Source organism: Nothobranchius furzeri, chromosome 1, assembly GCF_043380555.1.
Source record: "Nothobranchius furzeri strain GRZ-AD chromosome 1, NfurGRZ-RIMD1, whole genome shotgun sequence".
In the NCBI taxonomy this organism is placed as follows: Eukaryota; Metazoa; Chordata; class Actinopteri; order Cyprinodontiformes; family Nothobranchiidae; genus Nothobranchius; species Nothobranchius furzeri.
Genome location: NC_091741.1, coordinates 68,411,541 through 68,423,540, shown reverse-complemented (window position 1 = coordinate 68,423,540; position 12,000 = coordinate 68,411,541). Strand labels below are relative to the sequence as shown.

Here is a 12,000-nt window from a genome sequence, read left to right as displayed (position 1 = left end):
AACATCAAACTTTTAATAAACGTGTAGTTCTTAGAGTTTGTGAATGAGACAACGTGCCAGAATCTAGATAGTTAAGCCTGATCTATACTTCTCCAACTGCATCGGTGCGGAGACATGCAATACCATTGTGCATTGGCGCAAAGGCTCTCCGACAGGCTCATAATGGGTGATGGAGACTGCAAGCTTGTGATTGGTCAGGACACCGCTTTCTGTAAATTTGTTAACAGCTCCATTAAAACATATAAATATATTTAGCGGCAGACCCAGAACAGATTGCAGGACGCATCGCGTGAAAAAGTCTGAAAATATGAACGTTTATTCACCCATGACTGAAGGAGTAACAAACACGAAGCAAACGTGGACGGAAATGACGGGAAACGTGGGTTTAGAGGTGGTGACCGCATGAAGAGGTGGAGGAGAATAAAGAATAAATTTGTCCATGTTAAAGTCTCTGAAATATACAAACACATTAGAAAATAAATTATCGTAGACCGGATATATGAGTGTTGGTGGCAGGATTACCACAGAAGAGCACCATGCCCTCAGTTGTCCTGGCGGGGAATTGTTTTGCAACACTTCGCTGCCTGCGCAGAAGTTCAGTTTGTGTGTGTCTCGTGAAGCTGATGGAGAAGTATAAATCAGGCTTTAAACTCACTGTCCAGATGATTTCTTTTATCTGATGGCATCATCTAGTGGCTCTGTGATTAACGTCTGTACGTTTATATTTTAGTTGTAATGTTTATTTTCAGCAAAATATTTATGTCTCTAAAAGTTCTTTGAATTTGGTCGTTCCTAAACAGCATTTTAGTTGAAACTCTGCTCACAAATGGACTCACACTGGTTAAATAAACAAATAAATAAATAAACACATTAGTCATTATATGTTAAACGGTAGACCAGTAAATTATTGTAAACATAGTACTGGCAAGTGTAGCTAGAAATGAAGAAAAGGGGTTGTAAACTACCTAATACTTCTGCTACTGGGAGGCGAACCTGCGCAAAACTGCATGTCAACCTGACTCCATAACCACTACACCACTACATCTGATAAAAGTTAAGTGGCGTTACATGTAATTGTGGCATCCAGTGTGTCTTTGTAGATGGGATATATGGTTTTTCCGGCGGTGTCTCAGTAGAAGTCATTTCAGAAATAATTTGTCAGAAAATTCACAGAATATCCAGATTTGAGAACCAAGACCAGACCCGCTTCGGGGGATGAGACCAAATTGAAGCTGAGATGGGAAGAAAATGCATGAATGAGGCCAAAAATGGCTTTGGCGTGTTTCTTATGAGGAAATGACAATATAACATGGTAAAAAGTTCCAAAAGTTAGATTTGTAATTATATGGAACCTTTACAAAAACTGTTCAATTCACTTCTCAACTCCGTCCTCAATCTTGCATTTTTTAGCTATAAAACCCTCTTTGGTTCCAGAATGCTATAAAGTCTGACAACTGGAAGGAATTGGACTGACTCTGAAGGAATGGGCGGGGCTGATTCTGGAATGGGTGGGGCTGACTCTGGAGCAGCTCCACCTTCTGGTGCAGCTCCGCCTTTGTGGTTCTGCAGCGAGCAACACTTGACGTAAGTGGTAACCTAATGCTAGTGGTTAGTGCTGACTGACGCTCGGGTCATATTGCACTGAGCTCTATGGGACATCGGGCGAAAGACAAAAAAAAGATGTATAGAAGCGAAACGTCTTCAGGAAACCAAAGAAGTCCAGTTACCTTCATTTGAAACCTTTTGGATTACATTATAAGACAAACACTTTTATGGATTTCTGAAAAATCATACATAATTACTGAAAGGGGAAAACTTCGGATAGCATCTTTAACATCACATTTTGGCCTCTTTTAAAAGGTTTGGCTAAATTTGACAGCCCTCTTAAGTGAAGTTGACTGTAAAATGTAATCAGTTGTTAAGATTTATCCGATGATTACTTTGTCACACTTTCATCAAAATCTGCTCAAAGGTTTGTGAGAACTTTTGCTAATGCTAAACTTGTTCATTCTAAACTGCTGACATTTAGAAATTTGCTAAGGGAAATCTAAATGCTTTTCACGATGCATTTGTGGATAATTCCTAGAAAGTTCCGTTTCACTAAAAGGTTGCTGGTCTGGATCAGAGCTGCAGCTGCCCTGCATGAAAACGAGAGGATGAATGAGTGTCTGCTGGGCTACGCTGGTCCCTGCAATGAGAAACCCCAGGGGTTTTCTCAGTTTACCAGGTGTTACCAAAACACAGCAACAGTTTAGGGATGAGGAACCATCGTTTAGTGCTGTTGGTCTTACACATAACACAACTCGATACAGAACAACAACGGAACAGCTGAACCGAGCTCTCGCAACCAGCAGGAGGGCGGCCAATGGTGAAAAAGCATCATTCAATCAGCAGGAAGTCTGTAAATAAACAGAAATTTCAGTTGAGGGAAAAGAGGCTAAGAACAAAAATGTGTGAGATTAATTAAACTGTAAAAGCTCCCATTAACAACAGGAAGGTGTGAGGGGTGAATTCTGAACAACGATCCACATGATTATCTGCCTGGATGAGCATAACAGAGGAAAGATTCAAATGTTTGACATGTCTGCTGACATCTAGTGGTCACATTACTGACAGAGTTTCTGTGGTTGGGTCATGAATTGTGAATAGTTGTTTGAACAGCCTCAGCTTTAAGAAACAGAGACTTAAGTCCTGAACCATCAGATGAGCTGACAGCAGTGTGGGTGGGTCCAGTTACACAGTGATTCTGATGCCTCCTAAACATCAGCAGCTCACACAAACCTCAGATGGTCATCTTTATAGAAATATATGGTTGTTTGGTCCAGAATTAGATTTTTATAATAATTATGCTTGAGTGAAGGGAAAGTCATAAAACAATGTAACACCTGGAATGAAGTATTTAAAATTATAAAGTTTTTGATATTGTATTTGTTTTAAAGCCTGGCTCCATAATGACTAGCTGTTAGCTCGTCTGTCCTTATTTATTATTAATTGATCTATGTTTCGCCAAACTGGGACTGTTTAAACTGCTTTCATGATTCTTCATGGCTTTTTCACTAAAGCCCTTTAAAAATACTAGAGCCAATGCTTTTATGAAGATTACTCTTATTTTTTAATTAGTTGCTTCCCATGCTTCCTCATTATGTTAAAATGTCATAATGTCAAAGGTGCGTGCAAAACATTTGACAAAATGATTAGGCTGTTTGTTGCCATATTTAACTTATTTTCATGTTTTCCTTTTTTCCCTGCTGGTCATGTTCCACCAAAGTAAATATATTAGCAGATAGAACTATTTTTCTTTTTTTTCTTTTTTTGGGTCATTTTTTATTTAGGCTGAATATTTTTTTTACCATTTCTGTAAAAAAATTAAATAAATAAGATTTTTTTCCTCTTATCAGTTATCTTCAGTTTATGAGGTCATATGAATAGCGATGAGGAATTTAAGAACGTCCACCAAACAAAAGCTTGGAGGTTAACTAAAAAGGATCTCCTGATCGCTCTTGTTGCTGATGTCTCAGCTTTAGTGGCAGGCAGCTTTTTTAATTTACTGATAGTGTAATTACAAAGAAATGCGAAAACAAAAAAAATGTGCTCTTGGCATCACTTTAAAAATATATATATATACATATATATATATATATACATATATATATTAAATATATTATATATATATATATATATATATATATATATATATATATATATATATATATATATATATATATATATATATCTTTCTGAATAAAATGTGCACCACTTTATTGTGAAAATTTGAACTGTTTAAAACCTTCATAGGAACATTCTGATGCTGTCTGGGTACATAGTTGCCAATGTATTATCTTTAGTCAGAATGGAGCTGTTCACACTGTATTAAATGAAAATCGTTAATACGGTATGTCAGTATTTAAGAATGTTTTATGCCCAACACGCGCGCGCGCACACACACACACCATTGATCTGAAATTGTATCTCCCTGATGCACAAACGTGGAAATAGCAGCTTAGAAAGCACAGGCAGCCCCTCTCAGCACCATCAAACTGATCAATCTGCTGCTATAAATAATTCAGGCTCTCCATCATCCATTAGCAGCTGGTGTGCAGCTGCTGCTTGTTGGTGACGGCACTGCGGAGGACCCGACCGGCCTCCCCTTCCTGCCCATCAATGATTTTCAATGAAACAGCCTCCTCCTACTCCCAGTCTGCTCACTCACACCTTTCCATGCGATGTGGCGGAGAAGGAGGCGAAAGGATCCGCCTTCACCTGTTCAGATGATGATGAAGAGGAGCAGGTGTGGACGGAGGGAGAGTATCATTGGCAGCTTGTGCCGAACCGACCACAGACCCCGGGTTTGTACCCAGAAGGCGCGCCGCATGCTGCGTTCAGGAGTGGAGCTGATGGTGCTCGCAGCTTGCACGGATGTTTATTTGCAGCACCCAGCTGCAGCTCAAGACTAAAACACCAACAACAATACAATAAAACAGAATAGAATAGAGTGGAACCCGCTTCATCCGAGTCCTCAGCCTACGAGCTGCAGCAGAGGACCAGATCCTTAAAGGAACCGGTGAGCCCAGCACAGATGCACCTCGCAGCCATGCGCGGCTTCTGGCGCGTTTTTTATCCGCTCAGTTTTACTGACCTGATGCGTGTGGAGAGCGCGAGGCGGCGACAGGGATCCCGGTGAGTCTGCAGCCAGACCTCCGCTTGCTGCCAGTCCTATATCCCTTCTCTCTTTCCTTTGCCACCCCCTCCTGCGGACTACATTACCTCACAGCCTCCTCTCCGCTCCTCCCGAGTCAGGAGAGAGAGGTGGGAACATGGCATCGGAGTCAGAACCAGGAAATGGTTGGAAGCAGAAAACAGCTCCTCAAGGGGGTTAGTTTAAAAAACAGTAACAGCCAGACAATTCAAAGTAAATAAAGTCACAAATTAAATGAAAGCTCTGGAAACGCAAATAACTCGGCATTACAGTTTTATCACGTAGGTTATACAAATATAATACTAGTAGAAATAGTCCACCTAGCAAATAATACTTTTTAAAGGATTGTTTTAGTTGTGCGCATGAGAGCAAAATCCTCAGAGCTTTTATGTAAACACATTATCGTTTACAGCCCTGTCATTTCTGAGTTACATCCACAAAGGGTGGAGCTGAGTTTTGTTGTTTTTGGTTAAATCTTGAAAATAATGGAAATCCCAAGAACTGTAATTTATTGGCAATGTGAACAAAATCGTGAGTAAATTAATAACAATGATAAACATTTTTAAAAGGGTAAAGGGTGAGCAAAAATAAACCTAAACCGCCCCCTAGTGGCTGGTTTCAGTACAAGTTTCGGACTTGCTGAAAATAATGGAAATTGAAAATTTCCATTATTTTCAACAGGGGTGTCGGGTGTGTTGCTTGTGATAGACATTAAGGAATAATACTAATGTTCACAACATTTTTAAAAATCTTCCAAAGAAGAAGAGGTTTTTGCTTTCCTCAACTCTTGGCACTTATCTGAAAGTGTTTGGACACTAAGCAAACTAATGACTCCTGTCGATTCATGCAGTTTGCCTTGCTTTTGGGTGTTTGTTTATTTTCATTTACTAACATCATTTATCCATCCATCCATCCATCCATCCATTTTCAGCTGCTTATCCAGTGTCGGGCCACTGGAGCAGCAGCCTAACCCTCTCCCCAGCCATTTGGGCCAGCTCATCTGGGGGAACCCTAAGGCGTTCCCTGCCAGCCAAGATACATAAGCCCTGTCCTGGGTCTTCCAATGGGTCTCCTCCCAGTTGGATGTGCCCAGAAACCCTCACCAGGGAGCCGTTCAGGAGACATCCTGACCAGATGCCCGAGCCAACTCAACTGGCTCCTCTTGATGTGGAGGAGCAGCAAGTCTACTCCTATCCCCTTCCGGATGGCTGAGCTTCAAACCCTATTTCTAAGAGAGAACCCAGCCACCCTGTAGCATCATCAAGGTTCTCTAATTTGTGGCAAAGGTCACATTTACCCAGCTGGATCAAGCTGGGTCAGACAGTAACTTTTAAATCCACAGATTAACCCAAGAGTTATGATGTCTGAAGAATATATCTGATTATCTGCTGCTGTTCCGTCCCAAAAGAAGGACACTTCAAGTTCACGATATTAATTAAATAATAATATTAATAAACTTTGACTTTATTACTATTTATTATAATCATCATAAATAATCACTTGTTTCAGTATAAATGTATTTTAATTACTGAAATGAATTATTATGCTTTGGGTGTTTTAATGATTAATAATGATTATGGTTGATGATCAGTAATGTGTGCTCAGCAAATCAGAAGGCCAGCTTCCACCTTATCCATCTAACACAGAGTTTATCCAGAGTAAACAATAACTGCCAACACATGTTTTTGATGCATGACCAAAGCTTTCTTGCTGAGAGTGGGTGTGTTCTGAGGTCTTTGTAAACTAACCACCACCAGCTTTCAAGTCAGTTCTTGAACCAACACCATCCTGAGGAGACAGGTCGGCCGCCCGGATCCTCTGCCAAGCTGTTTTGTCACGCCGATAAGAATAGCTAAGAATAAACGTAAACTGTAACCAGCTGACGAAAAACTCCTTCCAGAGTTATTATTTCTGAGTTAAGTTAAGACGAGAAACTTCTTCAGAGCTAAGCCAAACGCTCGACACTGTGTACCCGGCGACATCTCGGGACCAGAGGATCGGTTCACTCGCGTCTTCTCTACCGGACCGAGTACCAAGAGGTGGACACCATCCTCCCTGATCTCCGGATCCACAAAGAGGGTCTCCTGTTTGGGTGAGGTAGCACACAGGAATGTGTTTGATGCTGTTTTCTCTAAGTAAACAACTTAGGTGGCTGCAAAACATCATTTCCAGCCCAGAACGCTTTCCTCTCTCTGAAAGAAATGCTTCCAAACTCGTATTTCCAATTCAGCTTTCATCCAGCCACAGGTTTGCCTTTTAAAACAAGTTTAATATCAAAGCTGTTAAAATTTGTCATTAAATTGTCGTCCATGAATTGTCATTTATAATTGTCGTTCAAATTGTAAAGTTTAAAAATTGTTAGTAATAAAATTCTTCATTTTTAAACTTGCCTCATTATTCAAATGAAACACAGAAAGGTATAATTATTTGTGGTTGCTGAAAAGCAAAGATTCCTAGCTTTTGATTCAAAAATAAAAGTTTGCTATTAAATTTAATTACCTTAAATTAACCGTTATTCTTTAGATTAATAATAGACCAAACAGGTTGGTGTATGAATTTAGATCGATGATATAAGTTTCATAGATTATTCTGCTCGGTCATTTTCAGAATCTGCAACTGAATAGCAACAGTGATTATTCTAGTATGTGGTTAACCCTACACACCCTGTGGAAAAAGGTAATTTTGCTCGTTTGTATCCGCAATCTCATTCTTTCAGTCACTACCCAAAGCTCATGACCATTGGTAAGGGTAGAAACGTAGATTGACTCAATCTCATGCTCCATTTTCCCCTCACTCACGAACAAGACCCTGAGATACTTAAAGTCCTTCACTTGAGACAGGATCTTGTTCCTGACCTGCAGAAGGCATTCTACCTTTTTTCAATTCAAGACCATGGTCTCAGATTTAGAAGAGCCTTGCCACTGAGGAACTTTTTCACAACCTCAGTGACCTCAGCCCCAGAGATTGGAAAGCCCAACCCAAAGTCCTTGAACTCTGTTTCCTCACTGGAATAAATAATAATCAAAGTGTTTTTATTAAGTTTTCAAAACGCATATCATTCACACAAAAAAGCTCAAACTCAAATCCTACAACACAATGCAAAATAAAACTATACCCAGACAAAAAATTTAAATAAAAAATAAGGGGGGGGGGGGGGGGGAAGTTGCCAGTTATGGAGTAGACGGAAACTTATCTTCAAAACAAGAAATGAAAGGCTGCCAGACCTTAAAGAATTTTTTGGTGTTGCCCTGAATCGTGAATCTGAGATGTTCTAATTTGAGGTGTGCCATCACTTCTTCCAACCAGCGTTTGTGGGATGGCGGTGTTGCCTTTATCCAGTTAAATAGAATAAGTCTCCTGGCCAACAATGAGGTAAATGCTATTGCCTTCCTCTGAGAGGCTGTTAGCCGAGTTTCCCTCGGTGCCACACCAAAGATGGCTGTCAGAGGCATTGGTTCCATGTCTTCGTTAAAAATGAGTGAGAACGTTCTAAAGATGTTAGTCCAAAAGTCTTTCAGCCTGGGACAAGACCAAAACATATGGCATAAGTTGGCTGGCACCTGTTTACATCTGGGGCAGGTCGGATCGGACCCCCGGTACATTCTTGCCAGTTTCTCCTTTGACAAGTGGAGTCTATGTAACACCTTAAACTGTATCAATCCATGTCTTATACATACAGAAGCAGAGTGTACTAGATCTACTGCCCCTCCCCAGTCAACCTCTGAAATGTCCAGTCCCAATTCTTCCTCCCATTTCCTTCTTACGTTGTCCAGGGAGGGGGAAGCCACATTCTGAATACTTGCATATAACGTTGAGATTGTCCCCTTAGCGGTCGGATCTGTGCCCATCAGCTCATCTATCCATCCACTTTGTGGAAGCTCGAGGGAGGGGCTGAATGACTTTTTCACAAAGTCCCGAACCTGGAGATATCTGTAATAGTTAGTCTTGGAGGAGATTCCATAGTCCTTTTCCAGTTGAGCAGCAGACATAAAAGAATCATTTTTAAAAAGATGTTTGACGCATTCCACCCCAGCTCTGTGCCATTCCCTAAAGGCTGTACCCCCGAGGGCTGGGGAAAACAAATGATTTCCATAGATGGGAGCAGCTAGGAGGGCATTCCTGTTTCCAAAATGTAATCTGAATTGAGTCCAAATTTTCAAAGAGTTAGATATAACCGGGTTATTTGTGTAAAGATGTTTGCTCAAGGGTAAAGGAGCGCAGACCAGGGAGCGCAGGGACACTGGGCTAGAGACATACCTTTCCATATGAACCCATATTGGGGTTTCATCCTCATCTAACCCTTTGACCCAAAATAACAACTTATGTATATTAGCAGCAAAATAATAGTGCATATAATTCGGCAGAGCCAGGCCTCCTTCTTCTTTCTGTCTCTCCAGAAACTCTCTTCTTATCCTGGGGACTGTTTTTTTCCAGATAAAGGTAGATGTACATTTGTTCAATTCCTTAAAAAATGATTTGAAAATTGGTATCGTCTGAAATAAATAAAGGAACCGTGGCATTATATTCATTTTAACAGAATGTATCTTCCCTGCTAATGATAAGGGGAGTGATGCCCACCTTTCCATATCTAATTTTGCTTTGTCCAGTGTAACCTTAAAGTTCTTGTCCAGCAAATCTTTATATTTACTAGTTACATTAACACCTAAGTACGTGAATTTGTCCTTATGTATTGCCAAGGGATAGGCCCGGAAAGAAAGTTTCCTCGCCTGTTTATTAATGGGGAAAAGAACACTTTTGTCTAAATTAATTTTATAGCCCGACACCCCCCCAAAATCCTTGATAATACCAAGTGCCACCGGGATACTAATATCAGGGTTTGACAGGAAGAGGAGGAGATCGTCCGCATATAAGGATAGCCTATGATTTTGCGTCCCCCTTTGTATCCCCACCAATTCAGCAGCCTGTCTCAGCTTTATCGCAAGAGGTTCAATTGCCACATCAAAGAAGCAGGGGTGACAAAGGGCACCCCTGTCTTGTTCCCCGGAGTAGAGAGAAGGGTTCAGATATGATATTATTTGTTCTCACTCTAGCCTGGGGGCTCAAATAAATTATTTTAATCCATGAACAAAATGTTGGACCAAAGCCAAATCTTTCAAGAGCCATAAATAAATAATAATATTCTATTCTGTCAAAGGCTTTGTGGGCATCAAGGGATATCACAATCTCTGGTACATTGTTATCTTCAGCAGTATATATTACATTGAACAGACGGCGGAGATTGCTGGAGAGGTGTCTACCTGTAACAAACCCTGTCTGATCAGGATGTATTATCTTATTTATAATAAGCTCAATTCTAGCTGCCAGTACTTTAGTCAGTATTTTATAATCACATCCAAGTAAACTTACTGGGCGATATACGACTCACATTTAAGTGGGTCCTTATTCTTCTTAAGGAGTACAGAGATCAAAGCTTGCGACATTGTTTGGGGCAAAGCTTTTTTATCAAGAGCTTCCATAAATACTCTGTGAAGCAAGGGTATCAGTTTGGGAGCAAATGTTTTGTAAAACTCACTTGGGTAGCCATCAGGGCCCGGCGCTTTTCCTGTCTTCATACTCCGAATTGCTTTGTCTATCTCCGTGGTCGAGATGGGTTCCTCCAGCCTATCTCTGTCAGCTGCCTCTAGTGGTGATATTTCAAGGTTTTCAAAAAAAATCCTTCACTCGGTCCCTATCATTTATTTCTGAGGTGTACAAGTCCTCATAAAAAGATTTAAATTCATTATTAATACCCATCTGATCTATAATTTTATTACCCATATTATCTCCTATCTCTACTATCCTACCAGCAGTTGCTGATTGTTTCAGTTGGTAGCTCAGGAGTTTACCAGCGCGCTCGCCATGCTCGTAGAGACCTTGCCTTAACCTAAGATATGAGTCCTCCTCATGCTGACTTGTCAGGATATCATATTCAGTCTGGAGCAGGATCTTTTTTCTATGCAGCTCCTCTAATGGAGTCATAGAATTTGCCTGGTCAACTTCTTTTATTGCTTTCATTAATTCTGTGGTACGTTTAATTTTTCTTTTCCTTTCACCAGCACTGTATGAAATGATTTGTCCACGTATATACGCTTTCAATGATTCCCATAAAGTGCCACTGCTTATATCAGAAGTTTCGTTAAGATCCAGGAAAAAAACTATTTGCGAATTAATGAATTCTTTAAAATCCTCATCAGCCAATAATCTATTATTAAGGCGCCACATCCTCCGAGGTGGTGTATACTCAGGGAATTTAATTTTCAGTGTGACCGGGCTATGGTCAGATAATACTATACCAGGGTATTCTACATTCATTACCATAGGGGTCAATTTATTGTCTAACAAAAAATAATCAATCCTAGTTTAAGTTTGGTGTGGCGGGGAATAAAAGGAGTACTGTCTAGCAGTCGGATTTGCATATCTCCATGGATCGAATATACCATATGTTTTACAAAAGGAATTAACACATTGAGCAGATTTACTTAAAACATTAAGTGTTGGGCTAGAGCGGTCCAAAGTTAAATCTAGGACACAGTTCAGGTCTCCCCCCAAAATCAGATTATGTGTGTCCAAATTAGGTAGTAGTGAAAACAAATCCTTAAAAAATTGAACATTATCCCAGTTGGGTGCGTATACATTTGCCAACACTACGGCATATTGAATAATTTCCCAGCTACAATAACATATCGACCATGTTTATCTTTTATGGCAGATGTTTCTATGAATTGTACATTCCTGTGTATAAGGATGGCCACTCCTCGACTCTTACTATCAAAATTTGAATGATAAATCTAATTAAATCCCCCCCTACACAGTTTGAGGTGATCCCCATTTAACAGGTGTGTCTCTTGCAAATATACTATCTCTGCTCCCTGGTCTCTTAAATACGCAAAGATCTTACTCCGTTTTGCCGGCTTATTGATTGCCCTTACGTTCCAGCTCATCAAATTTGTGCCCATTCTGCTCACATCCATGTTTGGTGCCATGCCAGGAGTCCACAGTCCAACATGTCCACTACGCTCCTATACCGTCCACTATCTGGATCACACCCTGAGGATCTGGCAGCTAAAACAAAGAAAATAAAAGGGGGATGTCTGGGAAAAAACGGGAAAGCAACACACACACATACACAATTAACACATAACACAATACATATATGAACATAAATCCAAACGCAGTGCTCTTTAACAAGCACTCTCGTGGCCAGCCGGTCCACCTTCTCCTACACACCAAGCCTACCGTGTGTGGCTCCGAGCAAAATATCCCATGGTTCTAAAAATATAATATCACCCCAGTAGGGGGAGCTC

At 40.5% G+C, this 12,000-nt stretch overlaps 1 protein-coding gene across 2 annotated transcripts in view; it reads right to left on the bottom strand.

Annotated features, from left to right (window-relative positions):
• Positions 1–4,817, bottom strand: part of LOC107395827 (complexin-2) — a 102,147-nt gene extending 97,330 nt beyond the window's left edge. Inside the window, exon 1 of one of the 2 annotated variants that reach the window (XM_054739392.2) lies at positions 4,637–4,817. The gene's annotated coding sequence lies outside the window, so the exon portion shown is untranslated. The remainder of the gene's footprint in view (positions 1–4,636) is intronic. The other variant, XM_054739391.2, reaches the window with a different exon arrangement.
• Positions 4,818–12,000: the final 7,183 nt, after the last annotated feature.